General features: G+C 39.1%; 1 long non-coding RNA gene across 22 annotated transcripts in view; it reads right to left on the bottom strand.

The window, feature by feature from the left end:
* Nucleotides 1-5,774: 5,774 nt before the first annotated feature.
* LOC149028555 (uncharacterized) overlaps nucleotides 5,775-20,531 on the bottom strand; it is a 59,292-nt gene continuing 44,535 nt past the window's right edge. For all 22 annotated transcript variants that reach the window (XR_016170264.1, XR_016170273.1, XR_016170262.1 and 19 more), the window contains one exon: nucleotides 5,775-20,531. This exon is cut by the window's right edge. This is a non-coding gene — a long non-coding RNA (uncharacterized LOC149028555).

The raw sequence follows: 20,531 nt of genomic DNA, 5'->3' as shown, positions 1-20,531 counted from the left end.
TAGGTCTTGCGGTGTATCACCCCCACGAGTATTTGAGTATTGACTGGATTCGGCTGGGTGGGGTGTGACAATTTGAGTTTCGATGAGTCACTATATGCGAAGTAATCACCAAATTGACCCTCTTGGGTTACTCCTCTCTTAAGTCCACAACACCTCTCTAGTACAAAGAATGTGTTTATGAGGAGTAAGAACATAAAATAGGGTTTTTAAAACCCAAAATTTCAATTTACCACGAATTGGGCAAGGGGTTGTTAAGCCAGCTTGGTCAACCGGCCCTTGAATGCCCCTCATTCGGGTCCGAATTCGATGATTCTTGGTTGGTTTGAAAGGTCTTTCTAGGGTTGGTATAATTACCTTGTAATTTGAATCTTCCTCCATAATTTCCAGACATGTCAAAATATTCTCTTAAAGCCTTCATGACTGACCTTTTCTCTCCTCTTGTATTCTAAGAGAGTGGCTGAGTCATCTATAGTGTCATCCACTACCATGGGGTCCATTTCTGAACCTCCCGACTCGACTTGAGTGGTCCACAGTTGTCGTTTACTTGAGCTCCAAGTTCGTCGTCCTGAAACTGTACATGGGTTAAAGGGTCAGAAATTCGGGGATTTCACATAGGCCAAATTTGATTCAGATGCTAGATGACCGGAAAAGGCCTCGTCGGGTTGAAAAGGGAGGCAAACCAGTGAAGGAGGAGTCCACTTGGAGAAAATAGGTGGAGGTCGCTGGGTTTGCTGCAATAGCCCTTGAGGTGTCTCCAACGCCTCGAATATTCTTTTTTTACTTCGGTCAATCCCATAGAGATCTAACCAAATGATTTGGTTTTACATGGATTTCACCAAAATTGAACTCTTTTTAAACACATAAATCATGTGATAAAAAAGGTAAACTACATCAGACAACTTATACAACTAATATGTTCATATGACTGCTTATTTTTTACCAAGCTAATGTATTTTTTGGTAAGATCACTAAGCTAATGTTATTTAGATACAACAGTGATGTGTTTGTTGAACAAGATTGTACTTTGCATTCAACAATTGATTAATTTGGACCCATTGCAGCTTTGCATATTAACTTTGAGAATGAGATAACAGGATTCTCTTTTGTAAATTGTACGATTAATGGGACTGAGATTGTCTACTTGGAAAGTGCTTGTTGTTGATATCCAAAAGTATATCTTCCTATTGTGCTTTAAATGGCATTATAAATCCTCTGGGATGGGATTCATTGGAAAGATGCATTAAGGAGAAGGTAAGAACACATTATTTTCCTTCTGAAACAAACTCACCGTATGATTTTCTACTTGATCATACAAAGCTCATGTGCTAATACGGTTACCGGCCACTAAAAACAACATTGTTTTTGGTCATTGTGATAAGACTATTGCTAATTTTAATGAAATACATTTACATTATCTTGTAATCCCTTCTTTTGGTTTGATTGGTAGCAACTGAAAATCACTCTAATCAACCTTACCTCTTCGGAAGTGTAGAAAAGCAAATCACATTAGTACTTGGAAATTGTGCTAGAATGTTGCAGCCTTCTATGTAAGTATTTTACCATGTAACAATGGAACCTAGCCATGTTTGAAAATTTTCATACATAACATTAATTTAATTCGGTTGTCATCTACATAACATCAATCAAGTTGCTAGCTAGCTCCACTTATAGGGTTTCCTAAAACAATACAAAGAGCAATATATACTAGTTAGAATATTTATGTGCAAATGCATGTGGACTTTCTGTAGAGTACAATTTTCTAGTGATAAGCATGATTTTGCCTAAATATATACAAATTTATATAGAAATTCTATAGCAATTGAATAACAAATAAAGATGATTGGGCTAGGAATGCACTCCGAGAACAACCACCTCTTGAAATATCAAACCGTAAAGTTTGGCTCAACACGGATAACCCATTAAATTATCAGAATAATTTAAAATACAAAATGCGAGAATTTCAGGGGAGAAGGGGAGAGCCGGAGAGAGGTGATTAAGATGTTCTGAAAAGCTAATATCTATCAATTATCAAACTATGACACCGAGTGAAATGGGGCTTTCGAAATGATAAAAACACTAAAATAGGCTTGTCTAATACTAAAATTGTTGTTGCACAATCCTGTTCGTCCCTTCAGCCGGTTCAACCTGCAATAATGTGAGCTCGACCGTGGAGGTCGAGTTTTCACCTCCGACGATCTAGTTAGGAATCCGACTAAGGAAGACAAGAAAGTAATGAACAATAAGAATTCGAATAGTGATAGTTCTATTCAGCGTACCTTTCTCTTGTGCTCCCTTACATTTTTATAGGTTTTCTACGTATGAGTTTGTCTCGAACTAAAACATTACTTGGACTGCAATACGAACTTTAGTGATTGAGTCCTACTCAAATATGAGTTATTGAGTCCCGGTCGAATACTTTGTCTTCGGTTATCAATCTACTAGGATTCACTTTGTTATCCTGTCTTTACGCTTGTATAACCGGCCTTGACTTGGTTTGTTCAACCAGGGTGTATCCGTACTGGTTCGACCTGAGTTTATCCGACCTGGTCCGACCTGGGTTTATCCGAACTGGTTCGAACCATTTTATTTATTCTATATAAAAAATGTTTCAGAATTTGTTAGCTAAATAATGCCATTGCATGTGCTTTAACCTACATAGACCTCATGCGCTAAATATTATTTCTGACTTTCCCTCTTTGGCTTCTTATTTCACTCCTCTTCACCTCTTGACCTACAAAGAATTGAGAAGTTGACATTAAAATATCTGATAGGATACACTCCTCTGAGAATCAACTTACTCCATTTCCTAACTTAATAAGAATATCATGAATGTCGCAATCCTTCGTTTCATCAGTCTCACATAGCACAATCCAAACAAGCTTCAAATATGTTTAACATTGTATGCCATTTGTGGGTTGAATCAAAGTATCAATCCTTCCCAAGTATGCAGTGAAGACAAGTAGCTAACCAATTCATTGTAGACCCCCCCCTATTAGTCAATCAGTGCTGGAGGTTGATGAGATATAGATTGTAATAACCCCCAAAATCCTAACTTGAAATCCGTATTGCAGGTTTAAGTACTTGAAGCTCTAGCCGAAAGAAGCTGTGGGCTATCCGGATTGAGGCCCATGTTTTGGCCCCAAAGCCCCTGGATTTGGATTTGGTTGGTGAAGAACTTGTCTTATTGGGTATCGGAAGAAAATCCCGCCGGAACCCAGATGGATTGGACATGTGGATTTCCAATTTGAGAAAGGTCGAGCCGAAAGATGTCTGCCAACAAGGTAAGACCCCTCCACATGTTGGTTAAGGTTACATTAGTGTTAGGGATCAACCAGGTAAGCAAAGCACCCAAGTACTGAAAAAAACTAGGGGGTGGTTGCTTAAGGCGGTTGATTGACCTAATCAACTGCCTCAAACAACTTGCTAGTCGGACTTGGGGAATAAAACCTTGATTTGCCCCCGACACCCTATTTAAAGTGATCCACTACCTAACTACACATTATTTTATTCATAGAGGCTGCTGTGGATTGAGTAAAGGTAGAACACACGAGGTTGGTGGAGAAGAAACCTCTATTAGTGAAAAATTCTTGGATTTTACTTTGACTTTCAGATCCAATTGAGGTTAGTTGATCATTCTCTTATTCTATTTAAACTTTATACTGTTAGAGAGTAGTTTTCTTTCTCTAAAATTATGTAGTGATGAATTTGAGTAGTTTAAACCTTTTCCATCGATGGTCTCAATTGGATTATGTCGGAAGATAGATTCTTATATTTGAATCAAGGGCTGATATTGTCGAGGAAGATGACGTGGATTTAGATTATTCTTCTTCTGCAATCTTTAGCCTAGTGACCTCTTTGGTATGGAGTCCTAAGAACGAAGTTCGGACTTGAATCAGTCCAAAACTAGATCAAGGATGGGCAATCAAAAATTTGAATTTCGGACTTGGAATTATGCCCGAGTTTAGGGCGGTTGATTGATCCAACCAATCGCCTCAACTGACTAGATGGGTCACAATGGCTATGTTGATGGTTATTTTGCTCAGTTTGATCTCAAACTCTAATATAACTTTATCATCTTAATCTAGGGGTTTTCTGGATCTATTAGTATATTTTCTTGGGAGATCTATCACATTTTCCAATACTTTTTCCTCTAAGATAGGTAAGGACACAATTGCATGTCTAATTGATTTGATGTTATGATGATCTGCTTACTTTTTTTGTACATGTCAATAGTCTTATAACTTGCTATAGTTATTGTATGCATGTTTACTTGTTAATGAAGTGTCATGATTGATGATTAATGCATTTTACTTCTTTTCTTGGTGTGGAATGATGTGTTTGGTGCGACTATGATTGGGGAATATCTACCTTGGTGCTCCTAGCTTGGGATATTAGGGGCTGTGGTATGGGACACTATCCTATGATGCCCCTAGCACTCTCATGATTGTTGCCCCACATAACTAGGGGTCTAGATTGCATGGTTTGGTACCCCCACATGCTAATACTATTTCGGTAGGGGTATTGAAGCCGAGTAACCCGTTATGGCAGTGATATGACTCTGTGTCATCCAAAAGAGGTAACCAGTCCATGAGGAGACTTAGTGGTCTACTATTTGTCATGCATTGGTAGGGTTGCATATGTTAGGGTTGGGCTCGTGAGCATCCAAAAGGCGGTCTAGGTGTCGTGAGGGGACATGATAGCATCTGCCCCAACAATATGTGGATGACCATAAGGTTAAGGAATTGAATCCAACAGAGGTAATTAGTCCATAAGGATTCACATTCCTAAGTGGAGAATGATATCGGACTAATAATGCACTAGGTATGAGAAAAGGTATCTAGACCACATGTAATGTATTACCATAGGACCTTGCATTGGGTTTATAATCCATGACTTACGCCAGTACTCAAGCCAATGGTTGTGGTGAGAGATTGTGGACCTATACCCCAACCATAGTTGATGATGAGGACCATACCCCTTACTCGGGATCCTAATTCCTAACAGAGGTAGCTAGTCCGTGGGGATCAGAGTCACAACACCTACCCAGAGGATGGCTGGTGTTACATCTTAAAGCATATCTGCCTAAATAAAAACTCCCATAGTTAGATTACTAGATGTATTTCATAATTTTGCATCTCATAATTTCATATGCTGTTTACTACTTGATTTTGGTACGTATATCGAATTGTTGCCTTATTGAGTTCGTTCGAACTCATCCTTGTGGATTATTTATGTTCTTAAGATGTCTATATAGAAACATGAGAAATTCCCCATGTGTGGGAGAACACCTCTAAAAAGGTACTAAAGGCGTCAATGGGATTGGCTTTGATCAACACGAAGCTTTTTGCGGGTGCATGGAATGCTCTTATGACACCTATTGACAGGAAGAGAGCCCAATTGTCTACCTCTTGGACAAGTCTATGAAGGCAGGTCTCATGACTCCGTGGATTAAGAAATAAGAGATAGAGTACCCTAAGAAGTTGTAGGACTTTAATAAAACATGATGAAACATGCTTTGGATAATTCTTGCTTTCGTGTTACATATTTTGTTACCTAACTTTGTTATACTCCTTTGCGACATTCTTTTGATATTATTCAGTGTTATTTCCTTGGATTTTGGAACCATATATTCCTTAACCTATTATTGAATTGTTCTTTGCTCTTGATTATGACATTTTGTGTATTTATTATTATTGATGATGTAACTGAGGATCTTGTGGTTGCCGATCACACCCATAGGTTGTCGGACGGGTTTGATATGGCGGGTGGGGGCGTGACAACGTCCACTCACCTGTCAATGACAAGAATGTTCTCTAAGAGTCCAAGTAACCCACAAATGAAGGATGCTAACAAGCTACAAGAACCCTAGAAAGCATATAGATTAAATTAGGTTTAAGTTGAAGACCAAACCACACATAAATCGGATCAAACTTGCACACCTGTATAGGGGCTGCAAGTCAAAGCTCACTAGGGCCTGTCGATGGCCTTGACCAGCTGCCCCCTAGGTGCAAATCAAAAAGCCTAATCTCAAGCCCATTTCGAAATCCTAACTTTTGGGGACTTTTAGGGCATCAATGGAACGTAGTAATGTCCCAAAAATACCTTCTAAACACTTAAAAAAATCTCAAATAAAAAAGCCTCAATTTGGTTCTCAAAGGGTTGCCACATGTGTTTTTGAGATGATGAATCGGTCTTAAATGGAAGGGATAGCATGATCCATTACTGAAAGAGGTTGGGAAACACAATGGGGAACCTAAACAACTAATCAATTCATACCCATTACCACAACCACCACCATTATTGCATCAACCATCTCAAGTAACATAAAGGAATAGTTGTAAAAAGGGGTTTTTGGAGTCTTTTTACCTCAACACACGATTACTTTTGTGGTTTGTACTTCGACACTGCCATACATGCAAAGATTCCACCCAACTCCAAGCTTTTCTCCTTTCCCAAGCTCTCAGCCTCCAAAGAACATAAACAATTCGTTTATGAGGTTAGAGATAAATAAAACAAGGTTTCTAAACTTGAAAACCCGAAGATGCCCTTTTATGGGTAGGGGTGGTCATTAGTTTGATCAACCGTCCTCGACCAACTGCCCCTATAACTTCTTCATATGAATCCTCTAAACGTGCTTGATTCAATGGTATACTTTACCTTGCCATTGGGGGTCCTATTGCATTGGTTTCCATGCATGCCAAAATCTCTTTTTTAAGCTTTCTGAGTTGATTTTCTCCCTCCTCTTAAAATCAATTAAGGTGGTCGGGTCATCATCTATCTCGTCCAAGTCCATAAGTTCACTTCCCAAACTCTTGGGCTCAACTTGATGGTCCAAAATTGCCTTCTACTAGCACTAAGGGTACGCAGACTTGAAACGATGGGTAATCGGGTTAGGATTTTAGGGAATTTCACAATGGGTGGACAACTTAGGGTTAAACCCAACTCCAGATTTGTTGAGATCGAAGGTGATGAGATGCTCCTCTAGCTGATGCGACCCAATTGTAGGCTCTTCCTTTAAAGTGTCGCCAGCATCCACGAATAATAGGCAGGCCACACTGGGGCATATTTCTTGTACGCTACTATGGAAGAAGAGGGGGAACTTTTTGGTAGCATGAGTAAGGTGGGGAGATGCATGGGTGAAAATGGGCTTAAGGTGGTGCCATCCTAACAAAGATGAAATGGGGTTGTGGGCTGGACTTTTTTCCTGACGGTAGCTTTCTCAAACTAAAGAAGTAATTTACAAAAGATACCCGTTTGAACTTGACTTTAAGTGTCGACAATAGCTTGGCTAGTTCATCGAGCAAATCGATGTTGTTGCTGCTGTTGATTCCTTGTTCGACAAAGATTGTATTTACTCCGAAGTATAAATCGATAGATGGAGGAGATGGGAATGGAGCATGGTAAGGGTACATCATACGGTGGAAGTTGTCCCAATGCTAGAATACTAGGTTTTGAAGAACAAAAAGATGTGCTTGGGAGGTAGAGGGTGAAGTGATTTTTGACTTAAGACTGAGAAGGAGGAGAATTGGGTTGTTAGGGAGGGTGCCAGTTTGGACAAACTCAACATTCCCCTAGAGCCAACATGTTGGGAAATAACCAGCGAGTTCAGAGCCTACCTAACTATAAGTGGTAGAAGAACCAGGGTCCATGAGATTGGGTACAAGTATATTACCTTTGGAAGGAGTGACTTAATGTGTGAGATCACTTGGGGAAGAGGATTCTCCAGTGATGGTGTTCATCGGTTTGCCGAGGTAGGGGAAGTGCTCAAAAGCACCACGGTGAGATGCAATTGGGTCTAGGATGACCATCTGTGGGTAGCGAGTGTCAGCAAACAGCAAAAACATCACTTATCTTGGGACCCAAAACGCTTTTCACCAAAAATATCTTTGAAATTCTCCAATTAATTAACTACAAAAATCAGGCACCTTCATTCTAAATCTTTCATCTAAGTTGTATGTATGAAGAGACAAATTAATCACAAAGATTCCTCTTCATGATTAGTGTTGCTTAATTACCAATCATCCTAATTATTGTGGAATCACAGAGTACAAAATTACTATTAAATTTCAACCTTGACTGTTAGCAGTACATTGCTGCGCATTAAATGCAGAGGATACTAGGATACTGAGGTTAAGAATATAAAGAGGACAAAGGGCAAAAGCCCAGGCAATTCAAAGTAGGACCACTTTTCAAAAAACAAAAAAAAACACCTAATGGAATAATATCACAGAAAAGCCAATCTCTGATTAATGCAGCTAGCTTACCAACTTATCTGCTTCTTCCCACAGACATCTTGCATCTAATGAAGACATTCTTCCTCCTTTTCTCTTTTTTACCATTTGCAACTCTATACAGGTTTGAGCAACACGAGTTACAAAAGAATTGGAATATCATTTTCCAACAACTCAAAACTTAACAGTATGAATCCTACCAAGCTCCCCACACTCATTCTCAGCGCACTCTACCACATTTTCCAGTTTCTCCTGATTAATGACATGAGAATCCTCACATTCTAGGAACCATTTGATGCAGAGCCAAAGTCGTTTGACATACACTCCGACATTTGTTCACATTTTCACTGTTAAAACCCTTAAAAGTTGAGCTACCTGGAAATCAAGTTTCTTCCCTTTCATCCTCTCATCGAGAAGGGGTTCTACTTCCTCTAGATGAACTCAATTCTAGCACAGTGACAGCCAGCAGTACAAGCTGGATCGCAGACTGTAGCAAGATCTTGACCTTCATTCAGTACAGGGAAGACCTGCCGCAGACCACCGCTGACAGGTGCGACCCTTTTTAATAACACAAGACTATTACCAACAGAGAATAATATCATTGAATAACAACCAATACAAGAATTTAAAGGATGTCCCCACCCCCTTATAGCCAACCTCATTAACCACAAAAGCAAGTATTACGCATCACATATGTATATTCATAAGAATGTAAAATCCAACAGCAGAAATCAAAACCTGTTAGAATTTTAGCACCTGTAATCAACCTAAGGACTGAGAGAAAATTTAGAAAGAGCAAGAAGAATAGAAGAAGATTGAAGAAGAAGAGAGAGAGAGAGAGAGAGAGCATGTATGTGTTTTTGACTCCTTCCTGAAACTTTATTTGTAATGTAAAATCAAAACATAGTTCAAGAAAGTTTCCTAAACTGAGTTACAACAAAAAAAGAAAATTACATATTGCATAAAATTTCACAAATCTACTAAAAAGGAAAATATCATAGGGAGCTTACTTGTCAATCAATCAATACAAATAATAGAAAGTAACTAAAAAATAGAAACAAAAGGAAAATAGAAAGCATTCACAAAAGAAACTCTAGGCTGCTACTTCAAAACTACTGCACCAAGGCAACAACTCCAAGACTTCTCTGCGACACTAAATGTAGTGATCACCACCACACCCTCTTTCAATCCCAATCTGCACTATCCAATGACTTCTCTCTGATTGGATTCACTAATAGCACAGGGATCAAAGGCTTAAAAGGTGGATTGATGATTTTCTCACAAAAATCTTTCCTGGTCTGTCTTGTACATGCTGACAACCATCTACTGGTTATCTCGGGGATCCTACCCTCCCCCTGGACTGCAGTTTTTGTCTACGCACCACCTAAATACACGGAAAGGGTTATCTTTTGGGAGAATTTGGACAACTATCTTGACTCGATCACCAACTCCGTTCTTCATTGCTGGAGATTTCAATAAAGTAATCTTCGCTGATAACAAACTGGGGGGCAACTTCAAGATCACCCCCGCTTTGCAATCATTCCTAAAATTGGTGGACTCTCACTCCCTGTTGGAGGTGAATGCCCCAGGATCCTATTTTACCTGGACCAACCGTCAAAAACCTCCCAAACTCATCAAGGAGAAACTGGATCACGTCTTCCTCATCCCGAACTGGCTTGGCCTTTTCCCGACTACTCATACCCGAAGACTCCCTGCTTCTTGCTCTGACCATAACCCAATTCTCATCTCTGTGAGGAACCATAAGCGAATGGGGAAAAAACTCTTTCACTAACAAATAGCGTGGCACCTCCACCCCAGTTTCTCAAAAGCTGTTTCCTCGAACTGGGATGCTAATAGAAGTGAACCTTTGATAGGCAAACTTGCTAACCTCTCTAGATTCCTCTCTGCTTGGATTACTTTATCTTTTGGAAATGTAAATGAACTTTTTCACCGTCTTACCTGTGAAATCGACTTTCTGGAATCCACTGATTTCCCTGACTACCCGTTGATAAAAGAAAAAAAAGATCTCCTTTCTTGGGCCCTAGATGAGGAAGAATTCTTTTGGTTTCAAAAATCTAGAACCCAATACATCTCCGCAGGTGATAGAAATACTAGATTTTATCACCTCAACTCCAAAATCAACAATCATAGAAGGAAAATCGAGTCCGTTGTTCATCAGGGAACGACTCTTACAGAACCCCACCATATTGCCTTTGCTTTCTCCCAACACATGAAAGAGTTGTTCTCCACGTCTAACCCTTTGGACACTTCATTCATTCAAAACCTTTTCTCCCCTCTGAATGGACTTGAGAACCCGGAGTTGTTAACATCTATACCAACCATAGAGGAAATTAAATTGGTTGTCTTCTCGTTGGGACCTTACAAAGCACCGGGAAGTGACGGAATCAATGCTTTTATCTTTCAAAAACATTGAGATATAGTTAGCATTGATATCATGAACTTTGTGGAATCCTTCTTCACCCAAGGTACCTACCCTGGGGAACAAACCATACCCTTCTTTGCTTCGTACCAAAAAAGGATAATGCCCGGGCAGTGACAGATTTCAGACCCATAAGCCTTTGTAACGTCACTTACAAAATCATTGCCAAAACCCTTGTCCTACGGCTTAAGCCTTTCCTCAAACATATAATCTCTCCCCTACAAGGAGCCTTTGTTCCTAAGCGGCAAATCACTGAGAATATCTTCCTTGCACATGAAATCTTCCACTTCTTGAACAAAACAAAAAGCAAAGGAGGATATGTTGCTCTAAAACTCGACATGTCCAAAGCTTATGATCGAGTCGAGTGGAAGGCAATCACTGATTTGCTCTCGTTCCTGGGTTTTAGTCAAACTTGGTGCAACTTGGTCTCTCAGCTAATTAGTTCGGCTACTTACTCAGTCAAAATAAATGGTAGCCCCTTTCAGTGGTTTACAGGATCTAGGGGAATTCGTCAAGGGTGCCCTTTAAGCCCGTACCTTTTTCTACTCATCATGGAAGTCTTGTCCAGGATCCTCAATGAGTATAGGAGGCTCAACATGTTCAAAGGAATCAAAATTGCAAAAGACGCCCCGGAAGTATCTCACCTCTTCTTTGCGGATGATACGTTCCTCTTTTGTAGAGCGGAAAAGGAGGACATTCTCACAATCAAGGCAGCCTTGGAGCTTTTCACGGACATCACCGGCCAACAAATTAGCTTCAAAAAAAGTGGGGCGTTTTTCAGCAGAAATGTTGTCACAACCACAAAACCCAAATCCTGTCGATTCTGGGAATCTCGGAGATGAAAAAAGATGCCCTCTACCATGGAACCAACCTTTTCCCAGGAAAATCCAAAACAAGAAATCTCAATTTCATCCTGGATAAGATTAGAAACCGGTTTGCATCATGGAAAGCCTCCAGCCTCTCCTTTGCAGGAAGAGAGGTACTCATAAAATCTGTCCTTCAACCATTATCCCTCTATCATATGCAATGCCTCAGATTTCCAAAACTATCTGCAAACAGATTGACTCCCTCTGCCAAAGATTCTGGCTAGGCAACCCAACAAAAACAAAAACCCGACTCTAATCTCTTGGGACAAGTGTTGCAAACCAAAACCTCTGGGAGGTCTAGGCTTCAAAAAAATGGAGGACATCAACAAAGCTTTGCTTCTCAAGCAAGGATGGAAGCTGTTGAATGAACCTACATCTCTGTGGGCAAACATCTTAAAGGCTAAATATTTCCCTAAATCCACCCTGTTCAATCCCAAAGTAAGATATAAAAGCGGTTCTTGGCCGTGGCAGAGCTTGCATAGTATCACAACCGACCTCCAAAAAATGCTGAGCAGAAATGTAGGGGACGGTTCCAACACTTCATTCTGGTACGACCCCTGGCTACCAGGAGCAAAAGTGTCAAAGAACTGTTTCCAGCACACAATATCTGGATGCATGATACAACAGTTGCTCAAATGTCACAATACATAGCCACCAACAGGGAGTATCTTTTGAACTTCAATCTCCCATCTTTCCCACTCTCACTATTCAATCTTAATCTATCACAGGACTCATGGCAATCCCGCATCTCAACAAATGGAGACTTCTCTGCCAAATTGGCTGGTAAGGCGCTGACGAAACAAAGGTATGAAACAATGACAAACGAGTTTGCAACATGGTGGAGAACTTTCTGGAAGATGTGAATACACCCCAAACTCAAATCCTTCTTTTGGCGCTTACTAAATGAAGGGCTACCAACAAAAGCAGTGGTTTCCCAATGGAAGATGATAAATGACAGATGCGAACTATGCAACAATAAGACAGAAACAACCTGGCACATCTTCATCTCATGCGAATGGACGAAGAGAATCTGGGCAGCAGGACCCCTAGGCTTGCGAACAGAACAACTAGCACAACAATCAATCCTACATCTGTGCAATCATCTGCTAATTGGTCTCCAACCAGACATGCAAAAAATAGAGTGGTTCTTCTCAGTTTTTGTGACCACGTGTTACTTCATCTGGAAAGAAAGAAATAATGCAATCTTTGGAACAACCAAACCCAACCCCTACAAAATTTTGCAAAACATAACAAAATGGCTTCTAGACATAAAGTGCTCACCATGCATAAATGATGATACAAATAGCAATATCCAGGAACAGACAACAAATTGTAGTATAATTACTAATGAAACCATTTTGCTTTGTGCAGGGGTTCATAACAAATCACTAGACATTAGCGGCTGGAGTGCGGGGATTATGGAACGAGGAAAAATCGTATGGACAAGTGTAGGAAGCATGGCAAAAAGCAATTCAATGGAGGCAATAGTGAAGGCGATGAAGGAAGGGCTGAAATACTCCAATCAAATTCAAGAAGTCTGGATCAATGACGGAGCAATCACCCCTAGCTTCTTTAGCCCTCCCAAAAACAACTGGCCTATCCATCAAATAACTGACTTGGTAGATATTAAATCCAAATTAACCCATGCAATTTTTTGTAATTATAAATCCCCGACACTACTCAACTTTTTTGATACATTGGCTACAAGGAATATTGGTAGCAACAGCTGGAACCTAACCCTCAACCATAATGAGGCACATGTATCTTGTTTTAATCAGTAATGATAGATTGGTTTTTTTCTTTGATAAAAAAAAAAAAAAAAACTCCAAGACTTGCGCACCAAGGCAACATCTCCATAACTTGCGCAAATCTCAACACTCTACTTAACTAGAGTATACACAAAAAAAGCTCCAGTTTAGACAACTAATAATAAATTTTAAAGGCAACACCCATTTTGGAATAACAAGAACATATATTAAAGGTCCATCATCTCAAACACAAGTAGCAATAGCAAGCACCGATGAACACTACGAGAACTTCACTCACAAGATAATCAACATCAACTTTTTAAAATAACAAAAAAAAAAAAAAAAAAAAAAAAATCCTTTAATTCCTTATGTTAAATGAACCATCCAATAATGAGAACAATTAACAATATTGAAGACGAACAAAATCCATATGTATTGCAGCATCAAAGGCACTATCTAAATAATGCCAGTAATAAGGAGGAATCTTTACACTAATAGATAAAAATTGTAGCTCCAATGTATTAAAATCTATTGATACAACCTTTTGCAAGACGACAAAACCAATAGGTAAATGTATGGGTAGGTAAATATATTATTGATTACTGTAGACCACGTAGGTAGGTAAAAGGCAGTATATGTTACTGTGAACCAAGTAGGTAATGTAGTATAGGTTACTACAGACCAAATATATATAGGTAAAGGAAGTATAAGTTACTACGACGAAGTAGATAGGTAAAGGTAGTATAGGTTACTACGGACCGAGTATTTAAGTAAAAGTAGTATAGGTTACTATGGACCAAGTAGATAGGTAAATATAGTATATGCTACTACATACCAAGTAGGCAGGTAAAGGTAGTCATGTAGATAGATGTTATTGTAGAATACCATCTTAGGAATATAAAATATATTCAAAAATAATACTCTTCAAAAAACTTGAGTAGATATAAACTAAGACTCCAATCTCTGCCTCACGTATAACATTACATGTGGACAAATAATGATGGCAAATTACCAATATTTCAAAATCTCAGTTGAGGAACCACTTGGGTACTTTTAAGGAATCATTATAATAGAAAATTAAAAACCAACAACATCAACTCAAATAGGATAGCAGCAAAAATAGTAAACCACTTAGCAATAAGGGAAGACCAACCAATATTAGAGGAAGAGCGATAACCAATAGAATGTCCCAGAGACCCAAAAATTAGCAAATTAACTCAAAAGGAAATTATTGCAAAACATCATTAATATAATATTCCATCTTCCAGAAGAATAACACCATTGCAAGTCGATTCTAGTAGACAGAGAAGAAAGAAAAAATGGGGCTTTAGTAGATTCAGCTAAGTAGGGCAACAATAAAATGTCAAAAGAATTTTCAAACAAGTAGCTGTTATCACTCGAAACAAACAATGGCAGCAGTAAAATGTCAAAAGAATTTTCTCAAGTAGCTATTATCACTCGAAACAAACAATGGCAGCAATACGGTATCAATATATTCCCCCCCCCTTTTTTCCATACCATAAACTCTCAATGAAACAGTGGTAGCAGCATATAACTTGCAACCTAATTCAATACACCACAATACACCATCAACATAACTTTTCAGAGTACAAAAACTCAATAAAACAGGGGAACCAGTACTATATCTTGCACCAAAATGACATACGGCATTGGCAGTTCTTCAAACATAAAACCAATTGAAGAGCCGTAGTAGTTGAAGAAATCACATGAAACAAATTTCATATGCGCAATAGAGGCAATCCAGAGAAGTAAAACATAATTGATTGAAAGCAAAATAGATGTTCAGGTTTGCAACGAGGTGTATCAGATTAATAGGTCTACTTGTGTCTAGAAAACTTCACTAATTTCTAGATTTTGCAGTAACGGTAATAGCAGGCATATAAATCACTTTATGAATTGTAAAGAAGTATCTAATATATCATTAATGCAACAAGAGGTGGTTGCGCACCAGATTGAAAGGAAAAAACAAAGAATATTGAGAGAGAAGTAGCAGTCCCTAAGCTGATTAAACTGATTCTGATACCATGTTAGAATTTTAGCACCTATAATCAGCCTAGGGATTGAATGAAAATTTAGAAAGAGGAAGAAGAATAAAAGAAGAGTAAAGAGGAGAGGTGTTAAATCAAATGTGTTTTGCCTCCCCCCTAGTACTTTGTTTATAATGTAAAATCAAATCTTAATTTATGAAATTTTCCTAAACTGAATTATAACAAAAAAGAATATTATATATTGCATTAAATCTCCCAAACCTACTAAAAATGAAACTATCTTAGGGAGATTACTCGTTAATAGAAAATAACTAAAATAGAAAGTATCCAAAAAGGAACTCCAGGTTGGAGCTCCAAAACTTGTGTGCCAAGGCAACGATTTCAAGACTTGCGTGCCAAGGCAACATCTCCATAGCTTGCACAAATCTCAACAAAACCATACACTAGCACCCAAAAATTTATATATAGGAATTTAAAGCCAATAAAGATGGGCCAATATTGATGTGAAGAATGGGAGAAAGACCACCACTTGCCACATGCACCCTGCAAAAACAGATTGCTTTGAAATTCCTTCTCCCCCTACAAAATAAAAATGCCGCTAATTAATGCCTCCACATCCTTTAATTTGACTCGCAAGAACCATACAACTGAGTAATATAACCTTCGTGGCAGAATAGAGAAAGAATCAAACCCTTTAACCAAGCTTTTTCAAATAGACCGTTTAATTATTGGATCTCAAATGCTAATGCCTTCCTTAATGATTCTACATAAAATCAAAAGCACCAAGTTTACAATCATGCTCATTTGAATGTGTTCTTTTTTATCCTCCAAAAATACATTATAGTACTATAATCCTATAACCAGGAATCAAGGTTTGACAAGGCCAGCAGAGGACCAAGTTCATGCATTTCCTTGATGCAAAAATCACTAAAAGCGTGACAATTTTTAGATATTCTAGTAGCTTGCGACTTTAATAAGGCAAGAAAATAGAGACAAACGAAAAAAGTAAAATAAAATAAATGAAGAAAAAGCAAAGAGGGAGAAGAAAGTAAAAAGGAGAATATACTAGAGGGTAGGAAAGCTCAATAGAGAGTAGAGGGGGCAGGGGTGTAGAGTTGGGCAGGATAAGCACAGCCTTCACTCAACTAGGACACATCCAAATTTTGCAAGGGGGTTGTATTGAAATATATTCTCCAATTCCAATAGTCCACGAATACTCTTTAAGCCCATATTGTTTCCCCTTCCAATCACACTACAAACATGAAAGGGTTAAGCTCTAACATATAAGAATTCTAATTATGAATTGTAAATAGAATAGAAACTTAAACATAATAAATGGAAAATCGAAAATGGAAAAAAAAAATTAATAATAAAAAAAATTAAAAAAAAAAAAGAAAGAAAAGAAAGAAACTTTTGTTTTAGAATTATTTCAATTGAGGCAACTTAGGGTTTCATTGTGCCAAGTGTGTTTGTGGGACCCTAAATCTACTTTTATTTTTGAAATTGAGACCATATTTTTCAAGTTATTGAAGAGTCCTAATTAGGTTGGAATTCCCAAGTAACAAGGGGTTCCCTTAGTTACAGTCAACTTCCTATAAGGATTCTGTAACTACTTCTATTTTTAAATTTGAATCTTTCTAGAATAAAATAGGATAAGAGTATTTGTGATGTAAACTATTTCAGGGGCATTAGAGGGCCTAGGATTACCTTTCTCAGACCCTATATCCCCTAATCATACCAGCAGTATTTAGGTCATTTTTGTGGAGTCGACGGTTAGGGTGACATTGGGTCCAACTTGTTATTGGGACACTAGATCTAGTTTCATTTTAAAATTTGAGTTAATATATTGTGAGATATTGATACCATACCCCTTGATTCCTAGGTTGGGTGGGAATCCCCAAGTTTCAGCTTTGCTTCCCATTAAGATTCCATAGCTACTCTTTGATTCCTTCCCTTGAATCTGCAAGATGAAGGTAGAAAAAGGAGTCTAGAGAGTTCAGTCCCAAAGTAGTCTAGTCTTAGCCCTACGCCCTAAATTGAAGGACCCACTACAAAAGTTCAACCTGAAGTCAAGCCCCTTCCAATCCAAGAAGAATTAAAGCCAAAAGACCAATAAGTTCTACAAATAGAGGGCAGCTAACTATACAGGTCAGACCGAGCCTCCTCACCTAGATAGAAGGTCATCCTCATCCAGTTAGAAGCTTCCTCCAGAGTGTGCTAGAAAAGATTGACAAAGTTACCCTCGGGAGTAAAAGATCAATTAGCCAAGGTGTCCCATCCAAGAAGGGGAGTTCCCCAACTTTCACCCACCAACTTCTGATCAAGAAAACCCATAGCCACCACCAAAGGCAAACCCAGGAGATGCCAACAAGAAGCTAGCCTTCTTGGACCAATATCAATGTCCTAGAGAGATTACAAAAGTATAGCTGATATCCATGACTCCTACAACTACTTTAAAAGAGTCCAATGGTGACCCTAAGGTTAGAATAGTGAGGACCAAAAGGAGACTCTAGTCCTTGAAGTCCAAAATATGATAATCTACAAAGGTGCCCTCACAGAATGACAAAGCATGGTCAATTCAGCAAGACAAATTAAGAGTTTTAAGGAAGTCCCCACCCTATTGGAGAATCCTCATGTCTTTAGTACCATAGAGAAGACAATGTTGCCCCCATACATCAGGGCTCTACCAACCCCTATTCCTTGCAAGACAGGCCCTTCTTTGGGTCTAAAAATATGTCTTAGAATAGATGTTACCAGGATTTTCCAAGTTCTAGCTACTATACTAATAGAGGTGGTGCCATTTCACTAACTTTCATCTTTCCTCCTTAGGCTTTTGATTAAAAGGCCCCTACCCCATCCGCACTAGTTCTAATATACCAAAGTTCTGCCTTGAAGTAGTATTCTTTTATGTTAAAACATCAAAAGACATTAAGATAGACAGTTACATAGTTCGTTCATGCGACAGGTTGTTGCAAAGTTTTTCTAAGTAGGGGGGATTTAAATATAGCAACATCAGCTTTAATACAAACCGATAACTGTAGCAAAATGGGGATAAGATTAACATGCCAATTTTAAATCTTTAGTTGAGGAAAATTTTGAAATATGCTAATGAAAACCTAATAATATTTCCCAAAAATTCATACAAGAATGCAAGAAATAACAAGATAACACTGGTTTTTATGGTGCCAGTCACCCCCCACACCTCACGGTGTTCCCTCAGCCTACGGCTGCCCACAAGAACTCTCCAAAATTCGATGATCTTCCTTCCCTCTTTCCCTCTATTTATTATTTCAAATAACCCTAACCAACCCTCATTCCACAAGGCCTCTCATCCTAGGGTCCTAACACTACCGACCCCTTGAAAATCACCTTGTCCTCAAGGTGATGGAATTGTTGAAGTTTAGTCGTGTGATGGTGCCGCATAACCATAAGTAAATCAAAATCATCCTCCTAGGCTGAATAACACACCCACTGCTCAAAATCAGACTTGGAGCGTTTTTTTTTTTTTTTTTGCCTGCAACGAAATTAATCCCCATCGCACCACTGCATCTCAAGGAGCCTGCGTGCAGCTGTTGGAAGAAGATGGATTTTCTTCAACCGCTGCAGCCCCAACCTTGCCGCCTCCCTTTCTATTATGAAGTTCAGAGGTTGAAGACGATGGTTCCCCAACTTGTTGGTTCGGTTGGACCATTTTCTGGCAAGTTCTTGGTTCAGGCTTGGTTTGGGTTTGGGTTTTGACCCGTTTGAGTTATTTGGGTTTAAAGTAACGCTGAAAAGGCTTGGATTTTGGGTATACGAAATGGGCCAGGCCCATGAGTGATGATGAAAAGGAGTAAGGTCCAAATACTTAAACCCATGGGTGAAGAGTAATGAGCTGATCGTTGGTTTAATTGTAGGGATTAGGTTTTGGGTTATGAAACTGTAATGGGCCCAAAATAATTCTATTAAATGGGCTAGACATGAACACTTAAAATCATGGGTTAACAAATATGGGTTGGATATTGAGTTAATGAAATACGATGGGCTGGGGATTAATGGAATGGGCTGGGCCCAAGGGGGTTTCTTAGGAAAACGTACGGCCCAATCTTTGAACTTGGATCTCTTGGGCTCTAAATCTGATTCTAAGCATACCTGAATTGGGCCCGAATTAGAAGCTCCTTGGCCCTTAATGTTTGAACCAAACTGATTGAGCGATTTGGGTTGAGCCGAACCAACCTAAAAAACCCTAAAACTCCACCGTCTTCTTCCTTTCCTGCGAATAGAATTTTTGGCCGCCTGCAACTTGCCATCGATTGTACCTAGCCTCCTTCTATGCTTCTTCACTTCACTGCATCTCGATTTTATAGCAGAATATTGCTCCTCCACTCTGGTTTGGTAGGTATCTTCACTCAATCCTATCTTCATCTTTTTGCTCCACGTTTGGTGATGCGTGACTTCCGTAGCCGGCAGTACTTCATCCTTCATTCGATACTTCTCAACCTAGTTGTTGTCTATCTCCAAATTTGATGTCTGTTGTCTCCCGTCACTAAACTCACACCTCAGTGCTTCTTTGAATCATGTCGAAGAAAATGCCGTCCAATTCTTGTGATAGATCCAGTCAAGTGTCTCTCCTTCCAGATGTTGGATCGCTACCCCCAACCACTGCTCTTCCTCGATCTGGTTCTCCCAGCAGAAGAGAAGAACCTCTAAAATCCATCTCTGAATTCCTCCTTCACCAGAAAACGAAGGCAATGATCACCTCCTTGGATCGTTACAGCTCTGATGCCAATTGATGAAACCCTAATAATATTTCCCAAAAATTCATACAAGAATGCAAGAAATAACAAGATAACACTGGTTTCTATGGTATCAGTCACCCCCCACACCTCACGGTGTTCCCTCAGCCTACGGCTGCCCACAAGACTCTCCAAAATTCGATGATCTTCCTTCCCTCTTTCCCTCTATTTATTATTTCAAATAACCCTAACTAACCCTCATTTCACAAGGCCTCTCATCCTAGGGTCCTAACATATGCCTTCATCATTATAGTATATTTCCTCTAGTTGAACTCTTGCTTGAGTAGCAAAATGGACTCCTTGTTGCATTCCATAAACAGTAGCTTGTAATCTTGTCCCTTGTTGATTAAACCCTTTGATAAAGTATTGTATTTTGGCATCCAAAATTACTGCCACACTCCAAGCTACTCTGTCTAAATCTGCCTTGGATCCTGCTTGAGTAGCAAAATGGACTCCTTGTTG

Source organism: Hakea prostrata, chromosome 1, assembly GCF_041222555.1.
Source record: "Hakea prostrata isolate BN-2017 chromosome 1, UWA_Hpros_2, whole genome shotgun sequence".
In the NCBI taxonomy this organism is placed as follows: domain Eukaryota; kingdom Viridiplantae; phylum Streptophyta; class Magnoliopsida; order Proteales; family Proteaceae; genus Hakea; species Hakea prostrata.
Note: the sequence above shows the minus strand (reverse complement) of the source record. Positions and strands in the feature narration are given on the sequence as shown.